Source organism: Sminthopsis crassicaudata, chromosome 6 (genome assembly GCF_048593235.1).
Source record: "Sminthopsis crassicaudata isolate SCR6 chromosome 6, ASM4859323v1, whole genome shotgun sequence".
Taxonomy (NCBI): domain Eukaryota; kingdom Metazoa; phylum Chordata; class Mammalia; order Dasyuromorphia; family Dasyuridae; genus Sminthopsis; species Sminthopsis crassicaudata.
This window is the reverse complement of record NC_133622.1, coordinates 45,364,194-45,388,663: the sequence shown is the minus strand read 5'-3', so window position 1 is coordinate 45,388,663 and position 24,470 is coordinate 45,364,194.

The following is a 24,470-nucleotide window of genomic DNA, read 5'->3' as shown; positions in this document are numbered from 1 at the left end:
TGGGATCCTCTTAAATTTCAATTAAAGTAACTACTTCTAAAAGAAACCTTTTAGGGCCTCTTTTTATTTTAGTACCTTCCCTCTCAAATGATTTTAATTTATCATCTCTTTGTGCTGTTTATATATAGTTGTTTGCATGTTATCTCCTCCAATTGATTTTGAGCTCCTTGAGAGCACAAACTGGTGATTTAAAAAATGTTTTTGATTCCATTGTTTCCTCAATGTCTCTAGTTGTTGTTGACTTTAGGCTGAATTTCTTTACCTCCTTTGATTGTTCTTGTGTGAAATAATTCGACTTTCCTCTAGACAAACTCTAGCTTCTCAATATCTTTGTTTTCATTCTCTGTTAGTTTAAAGCCTCTTTTATCAGACTAGTCTATCTCCTAGCTGACTAATTATTTTTTCCCTTCTCTGCTTTAGATGTCTTTCATGCTCTTCAATGACCTGCTTTCAAATGCTTGAACATTTAAAAAATGTTCAAATATTTCGATTGTTAAAGCAAAAATACAAAACAATATGTTTTAATAACATGTGAGTCAGCTCTATAAATTTTGTTAAACTAGTGTCCGATTCATTATAGTCTGCTTCAAGAATTTGAAAATATGTTTGATGTGTTTGCTATAAATACAATTTTATTGTGATTGCGAAGATGCTCCTAAAGGTTTTCTGTGGCTGAAAAAAAATTAATCAGCAGCAGACAAGCAAATGAGAAATTAGATCAGGCTAGTTCTTGGGAGAACAAAAATAAAAACAAAAATAACAACCAAATATTCAATCAACCATCAGGATCACTCTTAAAATTTTTCCAGTTTGACAAGACCTGTTTGAGCTTATTCCCTATTGACATAGCTTCTGAGAAAGCAGGTTCATAGTTATATTACACTGAAGTAGATGTTTAATGGCACGATAATGATAGTAATCTCCAAATATCTGGAAAATTTCCAGTGTATCTGGTTTGCTTGGCTGAATGGATTGTCAAGATATTAGGAGACATCCCATTTTCCAGGGCTATGACCCAAAAAGCTGTCTGTGCCCTGAGCTTGGCACATAAACAATTATTTGCACTCAGCCTTTGGATGATCTCAGCCACAGCAAAATCCCAGAACTGTTTTTCAACCAGAATCAGGTAGTCCCTGAGCTTGGCCAAGCACCTTTAATACACATTTTTCAATCATTAAGTCCTGCTACATATTTTAATAAAAACCATAGTTATGAAAGATTTGACCTACCAACCCTGAAGTGCATTTTCCCACAATTATGTTGTTATCCATCCTTCATTTCAATCTGAACAAATGACATCACATGGAGGGATGTGCTGTCTTACTTGTGAATTGTATTCAAGTGAGGCAGAGTCCCACAAAATCATTAGCTTCACTCTTTCAATGTCATCAAAGTCCAGTGGCAAAGTTTTATAGATAAGATTGGGATGCAGTTCTCTCCTTATTCCAAGTTCAGTGTTTTTTTCAACTATATTATGCTGTCTTTCATTAAAACATTACAAAAAATGAAAAAGGACTTCCTTTTAGAGTATGTGTGTGTGTGCATGTGCATGTGCATGCAAGCAAAAATAAAGTCTCTGTTAATGAAGAAGTTTAAGAAAAGATTAGAAGATTACATCTCAGGGATATTACAGACATAATTCATTATTTGGAATAGTTGAGTGGACTAATGAGGTTCTTTCTAACTTTATTATTCTATGTTCTGATGACATTTATCAGATCTGTGCTTTCAGAAACATTTGAATTAGAGAGGAAAAAGAATGGAGTCAGGGGCCTAGTATAGAAAATTTTGTAATAGTTTACATGAGAAGGTTAATTAAGAAACTGAATTAAGCTTGTAGCAGCAGGAAAAGAAAAAGGCCATGACAGGGAAAAAATGGACAAAAGAATGGCAAGACTTAAGTCAACTGGAAAGGAGGGCATTTAGAAGAAGTAAACTAGTTTAATTCAAGAGTATTACAAAAAACAACAGTACAACAATAAAAATGTTTAAAATTCAATTGACAAATTTCAATAAATAATGATGTAAAATCCTTACATGTAGTTTTCAGTATTTCCAAGATAAGGTCAATAAAATAATTGGAATAAATGTGGTTTTAAAAATTGATATTTTTTAAGCTTCTTGTTCATTGATTTTGATGTATAATCCCAAACACACATTTTTCTTATATTTGGAATCTTTGAATTTCTGTTTTTATAGTAAATCCATGAGGTCCTATCAAAGAAGGCCATGTGCAGTAATAAAAAAAATCCTATATATGTTATTTCTCAACTTAAAAATTAACCCCCCCCAAAAAAATCAAGCTAGCCTTTTTAAAGGGTCACAACAAGAAGTGGCAAAGGTACCATGAAAGTTCAGTTGTTTCGTCTTCTCTAGCAAGGGAGATACTTTCCTAAACTAGAGGACTTAATTTTAATTATTTTAGCCAACAGATATTTAGTAAGTTTCTGTGCAAGAAATTGTTTATAGAACCAAAGGAGTTGGGGGAACTGAGAGAATATAAAGATAAATAAAACTCACTCTTTACCCTCAGGAAGTTTAACGTCTAGTAGGGGAGACAAGACAAACATACATAGATATACTCCAAGTCAGAATCTGACAAGTACTTCAAGAGAAATATAAATAATGTGATTAAAGGTTTCAAAAGCAGGAGAGCTCACAGACTGTTCAATAGACAAACAAAGAACAGGCTTTAGGAGAGGTGCCATTTGAGCTGACTCTTTTAATATGGATAAGGTTTTAGCAAGTATGCATAAAAGTAATTAGGAAAGAGATGGAAGCAGGGCAGTACAATAGATACTAAGGAACCAGTAACTCATAAAACTTAAGAAGGGCAAAATATATCACTGGAACAAGATAGGAGAAAGGCAGAAAAGATCAGTTAGGTTACATTATGGAAGCATTTGAATTCCAGGCTAATGGCTTCACATTGGGTAAGTAACCCAAGAGCAGTTTTTTCAACAAGGCAAGAGTGTGTGTGGGGTGACAAAATGAACACCCTGCTAGAAAATCAATCTGTAGTTTGGTAGTCTTGTATAGGATAGATTGAAAAAGTAAAAGATGAAAGAGGGAAGAATAGTTAGGAGGCTCTAACAATACATGCACTTTAAGTGAGATATAATAAAGACCTTTTTGAGTGTAGAGGCAGCAAGAAGTTGGTTTATAAGAGAGTCTTGAGACGAGGTTTTGTTTGGAATAGATAGAAGGATGATGGGAAAAAAGAGGGAATGCTGCATTTTTTTTCCTCCTCTTTCTTTTGGGAAGAGTTTTTGAAGTTATATGGCAAATTCACTTTGGGACTATTTTTCATTGTGCTCTGCAGAGTCACAAAGCTGATGTGAATTCAGAATGAGGTTTGCTCCTGGATCAGCTGTGTAAGCTGTGGAGGCAACCAAGAGACAGGTTCTAATATGATTCATTTCCTATTAAGATACATCAAGGAAGTAAAAATCAAGTGACACTAGGAAGGTGGGATTTTTAAGCCATATACTTTTTGTAGTGTATTTTGCATTAGAAAAAGTTTTATGCTGAACTACATTAATATGCAGGCAAACTTGAAATTTAAGTGGATTTCTATTTGGCTGAGCAGCTAGCACTCTCTTTTTATTAAAAATGACTAACTAATGAAGTGATTTTCAATCCTCATGAGACTATTAAATGATGGTCTTTGTAAAGGTTCAGATATAAGCTTAATATTGAGATAATAATGATGACGGCATTAATTTATATTATCTATAATTTTTACACTGTGAAAGGCTATAATAAAATCTTGTTCTCCTTATCTTCCTTCTTCTCCTCCTCCTTCTCTTTGTCCTCCTCTTTCTTCTTTTTCTCCTCTTCCTCTTCCTCTTTCTCCTCTTCTTCTTTCTCCTTGTCCTCTTTTTCCTCCTCCTTTTTCTCCTCTTCCTCCTTGTCCTCTTTTTCCTCCTCCTTCTTCCCAAGAGATCACAAAATTCAGAACTAGAATCTTACCTTTTAAACTTAGGTAGAAAGTGACATATGTGAAGACAAGTAATATGCACTAAGTCACTCAACCTGCTCAAGAGAATCGCCTCTTTCCTTCATGCTTTTCTTTGTACAGTTTGGTTTCCATTCCTCAAATGCAGTCTTTTCTTGTCTGCCTAGTTTTCATTAAAATACTCCTCCTATATGAAGTTTTTACTAATTCTCCCAGTTGCTGCTGTCTAATTATAACTGGCAAAACTGATTTTTATTTATTTTGTATTTAGTTATGTGAGGTCTTTGTCCCCCCTCCTCTCTCTCCCAACCTTATTCCAAAGCTATAATATATTTGATGTCAAGAACTATTTCATAACTGTCTTTATATCACAAAGTACAAAGTAGCTACTTTTGTACATAGCACATAGTAACCCATCAATAAATACATTTTGATTAAGTGTGAAGTTCTATTTCTACCTAATCAATTAATTGCATATTAAATAATTTATAGGAGAAGGAGAAGGAGAGAGAGAGGGAAAGGGAGAGGGAGAGAAGAAGAGAGGGAGAGGGAGAGAGGGAAAGAGGGAAAGAGAAAGAGAGGGAGAGAGGGAGAGGGATGTAACTTTTGGAGGATATTTTTCTTGAACTCCTAGTTAGGGAATACCTTGAGGTTGTTCCACTTGCACCACTAGAGGAGTACATGAGAATGATTCTGGAGAATTTAATCACTCTTTGAACACCTATTAAGCTCTTACTATGAGCCAGACAATGTGCTAAATGCTAGGGATGCAACAAAATAAAAACAATAACAACAAACTCTGGCAAACAAAAGTTTTCTAAAAGCAGCTCTTGTTCTGGTGGAGGCAGAGAGAAAAATATTCCTAAAGGAATACATATAAGATACATATAGAATAGATTAAAGAAAGACTTCAAAGGGAAGATAGTAGCAACCAGAGGAACAAGAAAGGAAAATGGTGGCTCCTATTCCACGCTAGAAATGAAGGAAGTTGAAGGATACACAATATTTGGGAAGACATAGGAATAGTAGTAACTGTAAGAAAAACTGTCTTCCATAGATCCCATGATCCAGTAACCTAGTATGATCTGAAATTTTTAGATTATTAATCAGGCCAATAGGGTGTAAACTATAAACAAAACAAAACAAAACAAAACAAAACAAACAAACAAAAAACAAGTGCTTCAGATTCTAATTATTTAAAAGTTCCTATGAGCAAGATGCAGTAATAGGGACTGTGTATGATTACAAAGAAAAATAAGATGATACAGTTCTTGCCCTTTTATTTCATATAGTCAGAACCAAGGGCCCTAACTTAGAAACTATCTTTTTGCTATTGTTATTTGTCATTTCAGTTCAATTCTTCATGGCCCAATATGGGATTTTCCCAAGTTCCTAGAATTTATGTTCCTTAAGGACAGGGCCTTTTTTTCTGTTTGTCTTTGTATTCCCAATGACTGGCAAATGTCCTGACACACAATAAATAGGATTTTATAAGTATTTCTTGATTGTTAAGCTGTTATAAATCCAATATCCTCAAATAAATGTACCAATTACCAGCAGAAGTAGGGAGGAACAGGAAGAAACCAATCTTCACATAAATAAAACAAGTAGCCATATACCTCTTCTCCTAGGATAACTGAGAGAATGCTAAGCTGCAGACAGAGCTGCGTTCCTGTTTGAATTTTTCCCTCAGAAATTACAGCTATGTACACATAGATGGAATTCCAGTTATTAGAGCTTTAATGAGCTTAGGAAAAGCAATGTCAAAACAGATTTTTAAGCATATCCTGAACTTCTGAAGTTTCATGAAAGATTTAAGCAGGCTATTGGACAGATCCAGTTCATTGAGGGAATTTACTTATTACCTTTGTGAGAGGTCAGACACCTTTAGCTATTTGCTTGCTATGCTACATAAGCCCTGTTGTGAATCAAAGGAAAAAGGATAATTAGGTCAGTGGGGAAACCTAACCATGTCTACTTGTGAAAGGAAAAGGAACAGAGTCTGAGTTTTCTAATGTTCTTCCCAAGTCAGTTCTTAAAGCATGGACCTTCAGTTCTTTGTCTTATGAAATCAAGACCTTTTACAGAGAAAATTTCACATGGTATTGGGAAGGTAATATACCTTCCTTTTTAATCTCTGTTAGAATACTATTCTGGCTGCATTAATAATATTAAAATTATTGGAATGTAAATCTATAAATCATACTAAGAACAGCTCTTCACCCTCTCACCAATTAAAAACAAAACAAAACAAAACAAAAAAAGCAAATTGAGGGGAATGACTATTGTTTCATGCCCAGGGCCATCATAATGCTTAATACCAATATCCTCATAAGCCACCTGAGAACATTTCTTCTAACCTACTGTTAAATGAATGTCTGTGTAAGGTTTAACATTATATTCAAACATATTTAAAATGCCTTGGTAACATTAAGTTAAAGTCTTAGTGATAATTTTCCTAAGAGGAAACTGACATTAAGAAATGTACCATATCTCCACTGCCAAAACTAGTAACTGTACAAAATCAGCTATAGCTTTGAGCCCAGGGCAGCAGAGAGAACCTTGAATTTGGATTCACATTTTCTATTATCTACCTGCATGAACATGGACAAGTCATCTATAAAACTTTCAGCCTCAGTTTTCTCACCTGTAAAAGCAGAATATTGGATTAAATAATTCATAAGATCACTGCTAGCCTATGATTTTTATGATCTTAAGTTAAAACAACCTCCTAAAAGGAATTTATTGCAAGAAGTGCAACTGAAGAATAGGAAGAACATCTATCTTCTTGTCAATCACTTTGAGCAATGACATCAGAAAAAATTAAATATTATGCAAAGAAAAAGGAGAAAACTGTTTTTTTTTTCCCCATGTCACTAAGTTAGATCATTCGCCTCTTTTTGTTTCCAATTCTTTCTTACCTAGATTTAATCACTGAATGGACATTGCCTAAGACATATTGAGACCTGGGAAAGGCCTTAATTTAAAATGACCAAGCTCTTCCACAGCATCTAAGCTACCTCCCAGTTGTCCTGATCTATAGCTTCCCACTGGATCTAGATGACTCCAGAGGAGAAAATAAGGCTGATGACTTTTCACTGCCCTGTCTCACTTAAATCTAATTCACTTGTGAGTGATGATATCACCATCCTGATATCAAAGTCTCTTCCCGAATAAAGGACATGCAACAGAAATGCTGTTGGGAATGCTTAGGAATGGGAATGTAAATTGGATTTTCCCAGATTAGTTTTCAAAGTACTTTTTGTGTCATTGAAACAAGAGTCCAGGTAGGTGGCTGTAAGTAAATATTTCCACACCTATTTTACAGATGAAACAAAGCAAAACAAAACACTGGGCTCCAACATGGTTGAGTGATTTGACAAAAAGTTTACTTGGCTAATAAGCAATAGACTTGAAAATTTAGCAGTGAGGTCTCTGAGCTATGACTCCATGTTGGCTCTCTCATCTTTTGGTTCTTTTAATTATTTTTTTTCTTAAATTGTCTTGGACTTTATAGAAGATCAGTGATAGAAAAATAAAGAAAACCCTCCAAGAAACTAAAGGGACCTCGTTATTAGGCAGTTTCTCTAAGCTAGTTCTCCTCAGGCACAAAAATGACAATGCTTATTGTCATTTTCTATATGCTGAGCTAGTTGGAGATATTCTCCCTTTAGTTAAGCCCTGAGGACCACTTGTCTAAAATTCTAGAAAGTGACCCTTTCATAGTATAAGTTTTTATTCTGACAATATTGTACCTACAATCTAGATATTCTTCATACATTAATATGTGTGAAATTATACTTTCAACAATTGATTTATTGATAATTATGATCACAGGCATGTAATGAAATAAAATTAGTTTATATTAAAGGATTAGTGGATAATTATAAAACATGTCTTTACTTATACCATTATATCACAATACGTATAACCATTAATGCACACTAGTATATATTACTATTCACATAGTTACATTGCTGTAGCAAAAATAATAATAACAACAACAACAAAAATATCAGTGTTAAATCCTTTTAGCCAACAATAAAATTTTTGTTAAAGACTTAAAGGGAAAAATGTTCCCTACTTTTATGAAGCTAACTTTGTAATGGGGAAGACATCATTCACATGACTCTATATACATTATATGGGTAAATAGTCGAGCTATTTGTCTACAGATCTTTATCTTTCCTTAGATATATATACCTTTCTATGTATAGAGTTTTTTGACCTATTATAAATAGGAGATACACACTTTACCAGATTTATAAATTTACATTTTCATATTTACTTTCCTCACAACTTTTTGAAGTATTTATTCATGGCTCATTATTATTATTTTCATTTTGCAGAGAAGAGACTCAGTTAAATGACAGCTAATTGTTTACTCCCACCAACCAGTACGTGATATAGAGCAGATTCCAACCTCAGTCTCCTCATTGGGAAGTTAGCACCCTTTCTAGCACATAAAAGACTTCTAAGTGATTTGTCCAAGTTCCCATCAAAATCAGGCTTGAACCCAAGTTTATCTGACTCCAAAGATAACATCCTTTCTACTATATTCTGCCTCTTATGCCATGTCTTCTTCTCACTCTTCCATTGAAGAGCCTGGGAAAATGAGCCGCATATGGCTGGAGAAAATTATTCCTAAATATCGGGCAAATCACAGCACAATAAGTAATTGAAATAATTCCACTCAGGTGCTAAAGAAAAACAGGTGGGCGAACACTAGGGATATTTAGGTTCCTGAATAGTGCAACTTTGGATGGAATTAAACACACATGTGCGTACACACACACACACACACACACACACACACACACACACACCACCTGACACTTAAATAACATTTTTTAATTTACAAAGTATATAATATGCATGAGCTCACTTGCCCATTTATAATAAACTGATTAGTTATCTATGTCGTAAGTAAAAGATAAATTGAGTGAGGATTTGTTGTAGAAACAATACAAGGCGATTGTCTAACAAAATAGAATGAGATTCTTTCCTCAGTTTATTGCTGTAATCTGAAGATGGGGGAGGCAGACTTTTATATTATGCATTAAAATAATCAGATTAGATCAATTAATTAAAATGAAGCCTTATAACAGTAGGTAAACTGATTTCTAATTTGATGACAGATTAGAGATTTTCCAATTTTGAAGGGGAGAGCAAACAGATACAATTCCCTGAATTCAGGAGAAGAGATGAGGTACTCCCCAGGTGTTTGTGAACAACTCAAGGGACTGATTGATCAGGATGGGATCAGTTTTCACATATGGTAGGTGAACTGCTAAGATGTACAATTGTGAGAAAACTCCATACAAGGATATTTGTATCTGGCTGAGTTTCTGGTCAGCAAAATTTAGAGCTTTATTTAAGAGCTTCCAACCAGTAGGTAGGAGAGGTTCAGCTTTTCAGCCACACAGGATTAGATTCAAACCATATAATACTATTGTCTCCTAATTCCTACAGTTGAAGAGCTTTCTCACAGGATTGGAGTTTGGACTAAGCTAGTTCTAGAATTGACTTGCAATATGGAGTCAGTGTGTTCACTTAATTATTACAGTTAACCATTTGATGTCCTAATTCCCTCACTTCTCTCAGCTTTTATTGCCTTTATTATTTGTATTTTTCTTTTATTTTAGGATGTGAACCTATCATTTATGAGCATATAGAACTTTCTCCATAGAGACTCCATTCACATTGCCAACTGGCATTTCCTTTGTAACTTTTTGTGTCCCAGTAATTGAGAGTTTGTCATTCTCTCATGGTTACATAAAGAATATATATCAAATGTAAGGTTTTAAATTATTTCTCACTGTTTCTAAGGGTTGATCATGATATAGTGACAATGTAACTCCCTATTCTCATTTCACAGATGGGGAAACTTATCCATTGTTCATTGTCCATTGTTGAAAAGCCAAAAAGTATCTTAGACAGATTCCAATTAAGAACTTTAAATCAGTCGGTTAATTAATCAGTAAAATTTATTAAAAATCTACTATGTGCCAGCCACTTGGAATTCCAAGAAAGGCAAAGAAAAGCCCTATTCATTGTTTACTTCCAGATGTGAGACAGAGTTAAGGAAATAGAGATTCATAGTAACAAAGGTTTGCATTATCAAGTATTGGATTTTTGGAAATGTGATTCTCTTCAAATTAGAGACTTGAACCTGTTCCTAGAGAAAATTTTAGACAGTTGGCTGAAGGGGAATTAAGGTCTTTGGTACAGTACCACATAGCAAGTTGGGTAAGAGCATCAACTTCTCCTGGCAATTGCAGAAAATCATTAAATATTTTTCCCCTTGATGATAGCCTCTTAATGGTACAAAAAAACTTCTATTCTGGCAAAAACAAAACAAAAAAAATTGTTTGTCTTTAGCATTGAGTGTCTGAGAAAGAAACTCATTTGAGATTTCCTTGGTCTTATAAAAATGAAGCTGTAGAATGAACTATCAAAGCAGTCTCCAAAATTTTGATTGTATAATCTTATCAGCAAAATAAAAATGCGCACATATTTCAAATAGTTCTTTATATTTGCTTGTTAAGTCATATATAGATATTGCTATACCAGTAATTATATACATTACAAAACTGAGATATAACATTGAATTCCAGAATTGATGAGACATGTGAGTTTATTGAAGAGCAGTGGAAAAAGTCACTGACCCAGAGTACAGAAGACTGGTTTATCCAGTAAGTGGCATGAGTAAGAATAGGTTAAGTGTCTAGCTAACAAGGCCTGGAAATGTTGCTATGGTTATGTCTATGTTCTAGTTAAATGATAACTGCCCAGAGGACTGTGCAATACTTAGTACAATTCTGGGGGTGGGAGGTCAGTTAGAAATGGGGAAGGGATGGAATGCTGATCAATGTTAATGAGTACAAAGAGTGGTATAGTTAAGTTAGAAATAATCCATATTTACTTTGAAAAAGGAGGAGAGAATATTATTTACTTTCCCTATGATCAGATAAGTTGATTACATAGTCATTGCAGTACATACACAGTTTCCAAATTGGAGGTCACTGAACCAACTTCATTAACAGAGGCTATTTTTGAGATAGCAATAGGTGACTGAGATATACAGCTCAAATCTTCTGTGGGGAATTAATAGTGAGAGTAGATTCAAAAAATATTCAACAAGGAGGAACTGAAAAATGGAATCCTTCACATAAAGGGGAAATGGATTAGAGTATTGCTTCTTCTTCTACTACTTTTATGATTTTGGGGAAATCACTTATCTCTTCTGGGTTTCTTTTTCCTCATCTGTAAAATGAAAAAAAGTTGGACTAAATAACTTCTAAAGTCAAGTCCTTATTTTTTAATTCTATGATCACAGTCATTCAAATAAAAAAATGCCCTTTAGAGTAAGGATGCAAAAGAAATAAAAATGTCTGAATTCCTAGCAGCTATATGAAATTTTAAATTTCCATTCTCTCTATGAGATATTAGTGTTCCTCCAAGATTAAGTGGATAGGTGGCACAGTGGATAGAAGACTAGACCTTGAGTCAGAGTTCAAATCCTAACTCAGATACTTACTAGCTAGGTGACCATAGAAAAGTCACTTTACTTGGTTTGCCTCAGTGTCCGAATTTGTAAAATGATCTGAGAGGGAAATCAGGAAACTACTCTGTAGCCCTATCAAGAAAATTCCCAAAAGGGGTCATGAAGAGTCAGACACTGAACAACATTAAAAGGCCTAAGTTTAAGGTTAAATATCCAATTCTACTTCAAACTGCGTAGCTTATGTGTTTACTGTTCTCCAGATTTTTTCATCCATCCTTTTGGGCTTCAAAACTGAATCCTTCAGAGGTTAGATTGCCATTTGCTTGAAGTGGAGATGTTTTGGAGATTCTTGCTCAGATACAGCTTTGAACTGTATGCTTTTTGAAAATTCTTTCAACTGAGCAAATGTGATCTCACTTGCTAATAATGCTAGGTGCTGTAGTTGATAGAGTACTAGGCTTAGAGAGGAAAAGATCTTAGTTCAAATGTGAGTCTAGATTCTTACTACTTTTATAACCCTAGGCAAGTCACTCTGTCTCTCTGAGTTTCCTTGGGTATAATTGGGAATAATAATAGCATCAATAATAGCATCTATCTCATAAAAACACCTGACATATAGTAAGCTCCATATAAATGCTTATTCCTTCTCATCTCTTCCCTCTGTCCACAATTTCACTTAATAAGCCTTACAAATCTCTTTTTTGTTCTTTAAACTCTATGTCTTTTTCAAACTGAGTCAAAATAATGATCTCAAAGCATTTATTTCCCTCCTTTCATGACTATTTTTGTCCTTGTTGAAAGATCTGGTTGATCCATTATATATTATACTTTCTACCATATGATACCCCTAATTCCATGTAGGGCATATAAATACAAATCATGAATTTCATCAGTGACCAATGATTTTTATGAAAGCTCTCTATCCTTATTTTTCAAACATTTTCCTCAAGAAAAAATTTTTTTTAAATATACTAGTTTTTGAACAGGTTATTGGCGAATGTTTCTATGTAAACTCTGAGGGCAACTTTCTAACAAAGTTCTGATAATATACACGATAACTATTCCATATATAGCAATCTACCATTATACAGAGCCATTTTAGAAATTATACATTGTGCCACTTATCATATATTCCCTACTTATTTCAGACAATGATCAGCACAGAGAACTATCATGAATGTAAACAAAGTGAATAGCCTATAAAAAATTCTAATTTCAATACAACTCTATAGCTAGAGAAGCCAACAGAGTTGCCAATTTTGGTGAGCTTTTAAGAAAGCATTCTGAACAAACAATAATGAAGCAGTTAACCAATCACAAATAAAGTTGCTTTACTTTGAGAACCAACATATTATATAGCTTCTTCAATCCTTCCTTACCCCAGTGATATTTTTTGTCTATTTTTCATGAAATATGATTTAACCTTGTGTTTGGCTTCCTAGAGATGGAAGATGATAAAACCCTCATTTTACTTTATTTGGTCCTGGAGCTACTTTTAAGCATTTGACAACTTGTGCTCACAGCTTGGTATTTGTTATGTCTGGAGTCAGGATATAATACCTCCTTTTGAGGAATTTATTGCCTGCAGGATCTACAACATTTGGGCAAAATGAGGAGAGATATCATCAGAAGCAATCACTCCTCTTACCTATCACCACAGGCAAGTATATTGAAAGAAGAAACTATGGAATCTTGGGATGGTCAGAAGTTTATTTTTATTTTGCATTTTTATTAAGGGTGGGGCAATGTTGGAGGAAGATGCTATTGTTTAGTATAGCTTTAGGATGTTTCCCCCTAAATGAAGTAAAGGCAAACTCAAAAGGACAGCCTTTGAGCAATAAAGTTATTATAAATATAAATAAAAGGAAAGCATATAAAGAGCAAAAGTCAAGTTTGTGGAAAATAGTCAATGAGCAAAGTTTACATTTTGGGGGAAAAAGCAAGGAAAATGCTGACAAATAATTTTCTTTTCTCTTATATAACAAAATGATTAATAATAGCTGATATTTATATAGTATTTTAAATATTTTCTCATATTTGATCCTTATTACTTTGTGGGGTAGTTGGAATCATGAACCACATGTCATAGACAAGGACATTAGAGCTCAGAGGTTTTAAGTGAATTTTTCTAGTCATAGAGTTTTAGTTTTTGAACAGGGGTTTGAATCCACTTCAGTCTTTAAGCACCTTGTGATATACCAAGTCCAGATGTTCTATCAAGTACACTGTGCTGCCTCTCAGAAACTGTAGAGAGAATGATGAGAACTAGATAAGGGGTACCTAAATGAAATTAGGTTTAATTGAGGTCTAATGGCAGGTTCGGGGTACAGGGAGTCAAATAGAGCGCAAGGATACAGAATTAAATGAGGTCTAGTAGCTGCGCAAGAGTCCTCTATAAAGGAATTAACAGACCCAAAGACCTAGATTGATAAAAAAGATTTATTATAGGGTTTGGAAGTAAGGTTAAAAGGTAGGAAGATACCCGAGCCAGGGTTGGTTCTGGTGGGCAGAAATCCTTGACATGCCATATTTGGGATCTCTGCAAAGAGTGAACTCCAATTTGGCCTTTTTATAATAGGAGGGCTTTGGACTATCTGAAGGGACCTGTGTGGGTGGAGTCCCAGGTTTGCTTCCTGCTTGAGTTTCAGCCAGGGTTAGAATTTGAATAGAATTCATTGGGTTTTTAAATAAGGAGTCCTTGGGGTGGGGTTCCTTCCATAAGGCAGAGTCCAAGCAGATTTAAAGAGTTTTAGGGTTTCCTCATCAAGAACATCATAGGAAATTGAAAGGTAAAAGAGAAGTAAAAAAGGCAATGGAAAGAAGCAGAAGGCTTGGGCTCTACTCCTAGTTAATTTACCTGTATAATCTAAAGCAAATAATTCCCTTTCTGCACCTGTTTCCTCATCCATAAACTTTAATTACCAGATGATTTCTGAAGTATGTAACAATTGTAAAACATTGTGATATTAAGTATGTTTTACTTATTTTTTAATTTTAGAGTCCAAATATTTTGAATATGGACAAATTTCTGAAATCAGGCAGCATTTGGGTTACTCATAAATGAATAATTATGTCCTAGATATGTAGGCATGCATAACTACTACTGTCAAAGATTTTATATTTGAATAGACTCCAATTTAATGCATATATATATCTACATGTGTAGATGTATATATAAATTCCAATTTGACTTTACTCCTAATTCTCTGGATGTTTTTTTAACCTTGTATTCTATACCTGCCTCTTCCAATCTCAGCTTCATTTTAAGTGTTTTCCTTTATTACTATATATATTGTATTTTTATGTGTTATGTTTCATCAGAATGTAATCTCAATTAACTATTTCTTTTTGCTTAGGCTTATATTCTCAGTGTTTAGTACAGGACTTAATTGATGCAGGTTTAGTGGTAGTTTAGAGATGTGAGAATTGAAGTGGGGAATCCCCTCTGGTTGGCGCACAGTCTGGCAAAAAGTCTGAATGGCAAAAGGGATTTTTATTGTCACTGAGAAGCCAGATTTGATAGGAAGACAGACTCCTCAGTGGCAAGGTCCTGTCAGAGAAATAACAAAGGTTATCACTGAGAAGAGGGTATCTTCACAGCAGGCAAGAGTCCTGGCAGGCAGCTGTGCCAAGAACAGAGTTTCCTTAGCAAGGCATAGTCCTGCTTCAGACTTCTGCAAAGATTTGGTGTTCAGAGTTATCTTTTATTGGTAGTCTGGGGCTAGGGCTTCTATTGAATGAGATTCCTTTAATATTATCAATGTCCCAAGATCTATATTTTCAGTTGAAAAGAAAGTACTTATCTTGGAGTTTCAAGCCACTCAATAGGAATATCAGACCCAGGTCTCCAACTGAATAAAATCATTTTGAAGGCTTTTCCTCAGAGTCTTGGGAATTTCTTGAAGGGGATCCAGGCCACCCTAAAAGATCAATGTAGGGTAATTTGACCAAGATCTCAAATTGAATGAAGCTACTTAACTTGTCTGGGAAGATATGCTTTCCCAGAGGAGGGCCTGAGATGCTGAATCTCCCTTCTTTTACAGATTAAAGGGGACACAATTTCAGAGTTCACCCCCATCAAGATCATAGTACAGCAATATGTGAATTAACTGGGGAAAAAAATTATTTAATTTATTTACTTAAAGACTAAATCTTTTAACACATATATCTTTACAAAATTTTTAAAATTCAGTATATTTTTGCTGCAATCCTTGTTTTTACATGTTTTGGCATTGAGTTCACATGATTTGACAGATATTGTTTAATTTATCTTCATGAAACCACATATCTTATGGAATTAAATGTGCCTATTTTTGAATGTCTAGCTTTGACTATGACCTTTAAGTTTTCAATGGGACTTAAATCAGGTGGGTTCCCATGCTATTGATGCATGTTTATCTATCTCTTGAATAAAAATTTTATTATGACATGTGACACAGTATAAGAAAATATTATAGCATTTTGTTACTATTTGGGAATTTCTTCAAACCTTCTTCTCAATACTGCAACCACCCTTAGGGGGTTTCCTTTGACGATAATTAAATCAGTTTTTCCCTTCCTCCTTCTCTCTCTCTTTGTCTTTCTGTTTCGGTCTCTCTGTCTCTCTGTCTCTCTGTCTCTCTGTCTCTCTCTCTCTGTCTCTCTCTCTCTCTCTCTCTCTCTCTCTCTCTCTCTCTCTCTCTCTCTCTCTCTGTCTCTCTCTCCTTTCTCCCCTCTTCTTTTTGCTGTGAATCTTTCATATGAGAATTAATATATCTCTTTTCCAAACAATTATTTAACCTATCATCAATAATTGTGCAAATGTTAATGACTAGCAGTTTTAAATGTCAAGTAAATGGAAAAAGTAGATCAGGATATATTTGAAGAATTTGAGATTTAGTGTGGTTGAAGAGATATGAATCAAATGTATGGCTTAAAGTATGGTCTCTAAGTTTGTAGGAAGACATACATTCCCTATATTCTCTATATATGGCATAAGCCCAAAGTGAAAATTATATTTTAATTAGTAACATCTGTACTACTGATTTTCTTTTTAGAAGATCATTGGAACTTTTATAAGTTTCTAAAATTTCTTTCTTTCTTTTTTTTTTTTTTTTTTTTTTTTGTTGGATGAATATCTTTGTGATATCATACTACATTATGCCAGATTCTTTCCTGCTAAGTAATCAACTTTACTTTTATCTTCATTGCATAATATTTAATTGACTTTAAGTAATTTATTCAATATATCTATCCTCCAAAGTACTATCATTTTGATGCCTTCTAAATTCATCTTCTCCACAAATTTGATTAGTGTGCTCACTACTTTGTCTTCTAAGTCACTAATGAAAATAGATTATACTATTTATCTCTTTATACATATATGTAAACACCCTGTGAATGAGTTATTTATACTTCTATATAATATGCAGGGCTTCACATAATGTTGACATATGATTAGTTCTTGAACATAATGGTGATTATCACTGCAATTATTTTTGATGTTAATAGCATTACCCCCCTTATTCGTATAATGGATATATTTTAATTCAACTTTTCAAATTTAATAACATGCTAGAAATAATCAACACTGAGATGTGTTGCACTGAAATCAATTTTTGCCTTTTTTGGGGGGCATATTTAAAGATTATGACATTGAAATCCATAAGTTTAACATTTATATTTATGCTCATAACTATATAGAATGACATAAGCTCCTTTAGAGTAGAGACTTTGTCTTTTAGAACTAAAGAAAAGATTTATATTCAGAATACTTTATTCATTTTCACTTAATGGATGCTTAATGAATGCTTAATGATCAACTGATACTTACATTTAAATGTAATCAATACTAGGGAAATTGCATCAATAGGACCGGTTTTTCTATTTGTACATGGGTATATCTTTCTTTAAAAAAAATGTTTTTCATTATACCCTATACAAATAAAGGAAAAAAATGAAGTAGATGTTATCTTAGATATTAAAGATATTCAGAATAACAAAGTCAATGGGAATAAAACCTATTGTACTTATTCAATGCAATTTACTATGGACTACTTTATAGAGGTAAATAACTGTGCTTAATTGGGAGGAGAGTCACTTTCTAATAAGACTTTGTCCCTATGCCCATATAGTTTACTTTTTCCTAAGAAAATATACAGAAATATCTTGGTAGACTGAAGTGGTAGCTTAGCATGATGTCTGGTATATTGTAGGTGCTTTATAAGTATCTTTGACTTATTAATATGTGTTGTATTTTTCAAGATACAATTTAATCCAATGCCTGACTTTCAGAGATTAAAAAAGAATACATATTATAGGATCTTTTTAGTTTTTTTTTTATTAAAAATAAACTAACTTCATTCAATATTCCTGAATTAATATATTAATTATATGCCCTCAAAATAATTCAAAGAGCATAGAATTTTATTCTAAAGTCAAAGTTGTCATACTGTTAAATATTTCTACTTATTTGTCAATAATTTATGATCTTATTGGTGTCAAGACTCTTTTTTTCTAGTATAATTTGTGATCCATCATATATGTGTATATGTATAAATGTATATATATATGAAGATATGGACAAGAGTGTACAGAATGAGACTATATATACATATATATATATATATATACATATATTATATACAGAAATATATGAATATGGATAAGAATTGTACAGAATGCTTTATATATATATACATATATTTATATCTATCCATCTATTTAGATACATTTCTATAGATATGTATAGATATATTTATAAATATATCTATATAAATTTATACAAATAGATTTATATATTATATGGAATATATATATATATATATTAATTTCTATCTTTATAAATAGATAGATGGATAGATATATCTCATTCTGTACAATTCTTATGCATATCTTTTCATTAATTCTTAATAGGTTATCTACCAAATGTAGTGAGATCTACTGTTGGTCTTTTGTAATGTCTTGTTGAAATTAACCAGTATAGTACTTTGTTTGTGAACTGATTTATCCTTTACTATATGACTCAAATACTTCCTTTTCCTATCCTTGATGGTATCTCTTATGACACTTCTAGCATGAAAGCATTGTTGGTGATAAATTGCAGCACAAAAACTCACAATTCATTTTTCTCTTGCCTCTTAGATCACTTGTGATTTTTATAGCATTCTATAGATAATACTCACATAGCATCACTGGAAAATTTTTTTATGTGGAACATATGGATTTTGGAGCAAACCAAATTAGTAATCTAGAAGGGTGGTTACTAATTGAAAAGTATTTGTCCATGATGACCTAACAAATTAAAGTACCTGTTTATAAACTTAAAATTATTAATAAGGAGACATGATTATTTTATGTCAGGAATTCGATTTAATCCTACTTCATATGTTTCAAATGACATAGAAATTAAATCAATGCATTTATATTTTTTCTTTCTATATTATGAGAAAGATATAGGGCAATTAACTCATCATGTTGAAATGAAAAGACTCACATGTTCCAACTGGAAAGGAAAAATGCACTAGACTAGTATAGAATAATAGATGACATTTTCTATTAATTAACCAACTTATCTATTTATTAAACATAAAAGAACTGGGCAACATAATCTACCAGTTGCAACAAATGATGTACTTAATATTGTGTAAACCAAATAATTGCTTGGTTGGCTGAATGTTTACTTATAAACTTATTTTCAAATTCTGAAAGTGTAGAAAATCTTATATTATATGGGAGTCATTTTATTGTACTTTTTTTTTAGAGAGTAAATATTCTTCACTTTATAGTCATTACTAAAGTGTTTACACATCTAATATTTTTAGTAGTGATGTGTTGAACTTGTACTTCCTCACCATTTTAAGTGAAATTTTTATGTTTCAATAACATTGGTTTAGAAAGAAAAGTTTATCTAAAATGTGACTTTTTAAAGCAATCCTTAAGTTTTCTGTTTAATATAGGAAAAACTATTTCCTATTTATCTAGAAGTATGTGTGAAAGCAGCTTAACTTTTTATTGCCCTACAAATTTCATTTGTGGTCTAGATTTCTTCTTTCTGAAAGTAAGTTGATATTCTAGTACAAGGAAATTTAAAAGATAACTCAAACTTATTTTGATAATCAAGAAATTTGATGATCAAGATTGGTGGCTAAATAGAGTTGGAAGAAACAAGCTCACTTACTTTGTTTTCTGATTAAATTCTTCAGATTGAAGGATTGTAGGTTCCAAACTTTAAAAGAAAGAGAGGTGGGACAGGAAGAGATAGAGATGGAGACAGACAAATAGAGAAATATAGAGAAAGAGAGAGAGAGAGAGAGAGAGAGAGAGAGAGAGAGAGAGAGAGAGAGAGAGAGAGAGAGAGAGAGAGAGAGAGAGAGAGAGGAAGGAAAATGGGAATTTGGTATACTTATTAGAAGACTAGCCCAAGAAGAAGAGTTGGATTCAAGTTCTAACTCTGACACTTACTACTTATGGGACTATCATTAAGCAGAGATCCAGATGTCTTTCTCATAGTATTTTTAGTAGGGAAATTTATGATTTGAAAAAAAATTTTTAGCACTGATGAAATTATATATGTAGATCAAGAAATAACGCTAATGTTCAGGTAGTCTATCTACACTTGTGAAAGAGGAGTATCTTTATTAATAAAACTACAGCTCTTAGTAACAAAGTAACTAGAAATAGGTGCTATATAATTATTGAATCAGTTGAAAATAGCTTTAGATGGGCATTATATAAATACATCAGTTTAAACAAAATTATACCTCTTTAATATTTTTCTATGAGTTTACTCAGTGCAGGGAAAACTTTCTAAGATTGAAGTGTGTTGATTGACTAGTGAATAAAGTGCTCAATAATTTAAAATTAGTTATTCATTATTCATGAGAACTTTCTTCCTGTTTATCTTCTATTCACAAAAGGCAGGGATTTAATAAATCAATATATTTCTAGGATGTACTTTGTTATATCTTTCTTTTGGAACATTTTCTAATTCAAAAATATTTGATATGCTTTTTTCTCTCTATAAAATGCATTAGAGGCTACTATTATTGAGATTTCCATGTTAGGCCCTTATAATTTAGTACACATTGACAATTTGATAAAATAGACTAGTCATTGAAAGGAGGAGAAATTTTCAAGATTATTGCTAAATATATATTAATAAATTACCTGGGAAGAATGTATAAATTAAGTCTTTAGAAATTTATTTTAAAGGAAAATTCTGAGATTGCTTTGTAATTAACAACTGCTAAAAAATACCCTAAAAACTCTTGTGATATTGAATCTCTCATCATATAATTCATTCTATTAATAATTTAGAAATAGAATGTAACCACATCCTGACTCCATTTCCTACTCAGATATACCAGCACAGTGATATCATGCTCTCAAAGACATGAGTTTAACATCCCCCCACCTTCAAACCTTAAAAGCACCACAAACATTTCTCCATTCTTACTTAAAATATCTACAATTGATATGAGAATGAGATAAGACACAGGAGATTCTCTCTCTCTCTCTCTCTCTCTCTCTCTCTCTCTCTCTCTCTCTCTCTCTCTCTCTCTCTCATACACACACACACACACACATATAAACAAAGATATTCCTTCATTTTGTTCATTCTCTTTGTCTCTCTTTATCAACAACTCTATTTTCAATATCTTTCTTTTACTTTCCTCAGAGGAAGGTCTAGCTCAGAAGCCTATTATTTACAGTTTAAGACATTTGTCAATCAGAATGTAATGCTCTCACTGCTGAGAACTAGTTTTCCTGCTGAGTCCATTATCAAATTACCTCTATTTCTTAAAGTCACCCTATTAATTTTGCTACTTACTGTTATGCTAGGTCCTTAGTACTTACTGTTTCTCTCATTTCTGCCATTATTAATCAGATTACTTATCCCTTATATCTCTGATATTTTTATTTTCTAGAAACTTAACTACTATTGATTGGAGGTGGATATTTTTATAGACTTTGTCTTGGCTTTATTTCTTTTTGTAAGATGGAGTTAGCATTATGTCACTGGTGTATCCTCCATTGAAGAAGGCAGTTTATTTCTAATCTTAATAAACTTCATTTACTTGCCATCATTCTGCTTCTAGTGGTGAAGGGTCTCATTTCTATCACTTTATTCTAGATTTGCTTCTATAAGAAAGAAATGGTTTGTGAGGCTTCCTTCCACACAAAAAATTTAAAAAGAAAAACATATGAATTAACATATTTTTACTAATAAATTGAATTGATAATACTTTTGTGATTAAAATGTCTTTGACATGCCTAAAATATGCAAAAAATGTATGGCCATCATAAAAAAAAAAAAAAAAACATTAGAAACAGCAATAATAACAAAACCTGAATAAAATAGTCAGAAAAGGGATATTTTTATGTATACATAGTTATACAATTGTCTTGCTGCACAAGAAAAATCAGAACAAAAAAGGAAAAAAAATATGAAAAAAATGAAAGCAAATAACAAAAAGAATAAAAATTATATGTTGTGATTTATATTCAGTTCCCCCAGCACTCACTCTGGGTGTAGATGGTTCTTTATATCATAAAATCATTGGAACTGGCCTCAATTATCTCATCATTGAAAAGAGCCATGTTCATTAGAATTGATCATCATATAATCTTCTTGTTGCCATGTATAATGATTTCCTTGTTCTGCTCATTTCACTTAGCATCAGTTCATGTAAGTCTCTCCAGGCCTCTGAAATCCTCCTGTTGATGGTTTCTTATAGAACAATCATATTCAAAAACATTTATATAACATAACTTATTCAGCCATTCTCCAATTGATGGGGATCCATTCAGTTTCCAGTTCTTGCCACCACAAAAAGGACTGCCACTAACATTTTTGCACATGTGGGTCCCTTTCCCTCCTTCAAGATATTTTTGGGATATAAGCCCAGTAGGAACTCTGCTGGGTCAAAGAATAGATACAAATTGCATAGTTCCAAATTGCTCTTTAGAATGGTTGGATTAGTTCACAATTCCACCAACAATGTATTAGTGTCCCAGGTTTCTCACATCACCTCCAACATTGTCATCTTTTCCTGTCATTTTAGCCAATCTTAGAGGTATGTTGTTGTCTTTATTTCTACTTCTCTGATCAATAGTGATTGAGAGCAACTTTTCATATGAATATAAATGTTTGCAATTTCTTCATCTGAAAAGTGTCTATTCATATCCTTTAACCATTTATCAATTGGAGAATGGTTCAAATTTATATAAATTTGAGTCAATTTTCTATATATTTTAGAAATGAGGCCTTTATCAAAACCCAGAAATGCATATTTTCCCCCCAGTTTATTCCTTCCCTTTTAATCTTGTCAGTACTGGATTTATTTGTACAAAAAAATTTAATTTATTATAATCAAAATTATCTATTTTGTGTTCAATAATGAACTCCAGTTCTTCTTTGGCTACAAATTCCTTCATTCTCCACAGAGCTGAGAGATAAATCATACTTTGTTCTTCTAATTTCCTTATAATATTACTATATCTAAATCATGAACCCAATTTGACCTTATCTCAGTATGTGATTTTAGGTGTGGATCACTACCTTGTTTCTGCTATACTAATTTCCCAGCAGTTTTTGTCAAATAGTGAGTTCTTATCTCAAAAGGTAGGGTTTTTATGTTTGTCAAAAATTAGATTACTATAGTTATTGACTATTTTGTCCTGTTAACCTAACCTATTCCACTGATCAACTACTCTATTTCTTAGTCTGTATCAAATGTTTGGGGTTTTTATTTGTTTGTTTGTTTTGTTTTGTTTTGGTGAGGTTAAATAGCTTGCCTAAGGTCACACAACCAGGAAGTATTAAGTGTCTGAGGCTAGATTTGAACTCAGGTCCTCCTGTCTTCAGGGCTGGTGCTTTTCCCACTACACCAACTAATTGACCGGTACCAAATGATTTTGATAACCACTGTTTTAGGTCTAATACAATTAGGCAATCTTCATTTACATTTTTTTCGTCAATTCTCTTGAAATTTTTGATTTTTTTGTACTTCCAGATGAACTTGTTGTTATTTTTTCTAGCTCTGTAAAATAATTTCTTGGGAGTTTGATTATTATACCATCAAATAAGTAGATTAATTTAGTATTGCCATTTTCATTATATTAGCTTGGCATACTCATGAACACTTGATATTTTACCAATTGATTAGATATGGAAAGTGTTTTGTATTTGTGTTCATATAGTTCCTGACTTTGCCTTGGCAGGTAGACTCTCAAATATATTATATTTTCAACAGGTATTTTAAATGGAATTTCTTTTTCTATCTCTTGCTGCTGGATTTGTTGGTAACATAAAATGCTGATGATTTATGTGGATTATTTTTATCCTGCAATTTTGCTAAAGTTGTGAATTGTTTTTGACAGTTTTTTAGTTAATTCTCTAGGATTTTCTAAATATACCATTATACCTTCTGAAAAAAGAGTGATAATTTGGTTTCCTCATTACTTACTCTAATTCCTTTAATCTCTTTTCTTCTGTTACTGCCAAAGCCAACATTTCTAATATGATATTGAATAGTAATGTGATAGTGAGTAACCTTGTTTCACCCTGATCTTATTGGGAATGGCTCTAATTTGTCCTTATTCTATATGATGCTTGCTGATGATTTTAAGTACCTGCTACTGATAATTTTTAGGAAAACTCCATTTATTCCTATTCAATATAGTGTGTTTAATAGGAATGGCTGTTGGATTTTGTTAAATGCTTTTTCTGCATCTATTGATATATTCATATGATTTTTGTTAGTTTTGTTAATGATATAGTTAATTATTCTAATAGCTTTCCTAATATTGAACTAGCCCTGCATTCTTAATATGCCTCCTACTTGGTCCTAGTGTATTATCCTGGGAACAACATTGCTGTAATTTCTCTGCTAATATTTTACTTTAGATTTTTCATTAAGAAAATAGATTTAGAATTTTCTTTTTCTGCTTTAACCCTATCTGGTTTTGGTATCAGCATCATATATGTGTCATAAAAGGAATTTGGTAAAATAAAGGTGACTT